This window comes from Micromys minutus (genome assembly GCF_963924665.1).
Source record: "Micromys minutus genome assembly, chromosome: 25".
NCBI lineage: Eukaryota > Metazoa > Chordata > Mammalia > Rodentia > Muridae > Micromys > Micromys minutus.
In genome coordinates this window covers 44,860,781-44,863,222 of record NC_137960.1, presented here as the reverse complement: position 1 = coordinate 44,863,222, position 2,442 = coordinate 44,860,781, and the positions used below count along the sequence as shown (strand labels likewise).

Sequence of the window (2,442 nt, the reverse complement as noted above, 5' to 3'; positions counted from 1 at the left end):
AGACTAGTGGTTACTGCTGTAGAGACGCTAACACACTTAGAATGGGGTCTAAATGCTATACTTCAAAAACATCTTAATCTGTATCCTAGTAGGTGTGGAGGAAATACAGGTACAAAGAGTGGAGCACCTGGGGATCCATCCCATATGCAGCCACCAAACCCAGTCACCATTGCTAATGCCAAAAGATGCTTGCAGACAGGAGGCTGATATGGGTATTTCTTGAGAGGCTCTGCCAGAGCCTTTCTGATACAGATGAGGATAGGCAGCTAACTATCAGACTGAGCACGGGGACCACAGTGGAGGAGTTAGAGAAAGGACTAAAGAAACGAAAGGGGTTTGCAACCCTATAGAAACAACAATAAAATCAACCAACCAAAACTGGGAGACGAATGTTGAGAGAACAAGGAGGGAGAGGAAATGGTGTCTATGGATTACAGTACCTATAGCCAAGCTTCTTCCCAGCAGGACTACAGTACTTACACAACCCAGCCAACTCAAGAATATGCACAGGCATATGGGCAACAAAGCTATGGAACCTATGGACAGTTAGCTGATGTCAGTTACACCCAGGCCCAGGGCACTGCCACCTACCAGCAGATTGCATATGCACTTCTTACAGACAGCCTCCTACTGGTTATATCACTCCAACTGTGACTCACATCCCCCACTCCCCCAGGCATACAGCCAGCCTGTCCAACGATATGGCACTGGTGCTTATGACACCCCTGCTGCTACAGTCACCACAACACAGGCGCTTTACGCAGCTCAGTCTGCATATGGCACCCAGCCTGCCTACCCAGCCTATGGCCAGCAGCCACGGCACCTACAAGACCACAGCAGGATGGTAACAAGCCTAATGAGACTAGCCAACCTCAATCTAGCACTGGGGGTTAAAACCGACCTAGCCTAGGATATGCACAGAGTAACTACAGTTATCTCCAGGTACCTGGTAGCTATTCAATACAGCCGGTCACCGCACCTCCATCTTATCTTCTAACCAGCTATCCTCCTCACAGCCGACTAGTCACGATCAGAGCAGTTACTCTTGGCAGAACACCTATGGGCAGCCGAGCAGCTATGGACAGCAGCCTCCCCCTAGTCACCGCCCTCAGACTAGATCCTACAGCCAGGCTCCAAGTCAATATAGCCAACAGAGCAGCAGCTATGGGCAGCAGAGTTCATTCCGACAGGACCACCCCAATAGCATGGGTGTTTATGGACAGGAGTCTGGAGGATTTTCCAGATCTGGAGAAAACCGGAGCTTGAGTGGCCCAGATAACGTAGGGGAAGAGGAAGATATGATCTTGGAGGCATGAGCAGAGGTGGGCGGGGAGGAAGACGCAGTGGAATAGGCAGCGCTGGAGAGCGAGGTGGCTTCAGTAAGCCTGGTGGACTCATGGATGAAGGACCAGATCTTGATCTAGGCCTTCCTATAGACCCCGATGAAGACTCTGACAACAGTGCAAATTATGTACAAGGATTAAGTGACAAGGTGACTCTGGATGATCTGGCAGACTTCTTTAAGCAGTGTGGGGTTGTCAAGATGAACAAGAGAACTGGACAACCCATGATCTATATCTACATGAATAAAGACACAGGAAAGCTTAAAGGTGATGCCACAGTGTCCTATGAAGATCCACCAACTGCCAAGGCTGCCTCCATTGAACAGCATGAGGGCTGGTATGCCACCTGGAGAGGGCAAAGGTCCTGCTGGCCCAGGGGGTCCTGGAGAACCCATGGGTCACATGGGAGGCCATGGAGGATGCTTCCCTTCAAGAGGGAACCCCTCTGGAGGAGGAAATGTCCAGCTCTGAGATGGAGGCTGGCAGTGTCACAATCCAGGAAGGCTGTGGAAACCAGAACTTCACCTGGAGAACAGAATGCAACTATGTAAGGCCTCTAAGCCCTTTCCGTCTCCGGGTGGTGATTGTGGAAGAGGCAGCCCTGGTGGCATGCGTGGAGGAAGAGGGGGACTCATGGTCCCTAGTGGTCCTGGAGGAATGTTTAGAGGTGGCAGAGATGGAGACAGTGAAGGCTTCCTAGGTGGCCGTGGCATAGACAGAAGTGGCTTTGGTAGAGGAATACAAGGTGTTGGTGGTAGGGCTCCTGGACCTTTAATGGAACAGATGGGAGGAAAAAGAGGCAGACGTGCATGGCATCGGAAAATGGACAAAGGCAAGCACCATCCGGAACACAGAGACTGTCTCTACTAGAGACCTGCAGAGCTGCGTTCACTGCCAGATTTATTTTTTTAAACCAGAAAATGCTTTAAATGTAATTTATAACATTGGTGAAAACATTATGGTTATTCCTTGTCTGTACTTTATTATTTTCACCATTTATGAAGAAACGTTAAAACAAGTTAAATAGTACTGTCCTGAGGTTTGTTTGTTTGCTTGTTTGTTTTGGTTTGGTTTGGTTTTTCTTTTTAAGATGGCTAAG

At 49.2% G+C, this 2,442-nt stretch overlaps 1 pseudogene across 1 annotated transcript; it reads left to right on the top strand.

Moving 5' to 3' along the window:
* The first annotated feature begins 417 nt into the window (after positions 1-417).
* On the top strand, positions 418-2,213 carry LOC308437160 (RNA-binding protein EWS-like; annotated as a pseudogene). The gene is made up of 2 exons: positions 418-838; positions 1,002-2,213. The product of its transcript is annotated as an RNA-binding protein EWS-like (transcript).
* Positions 2,214-2,442: the final 229 nt, after the last annotated feature.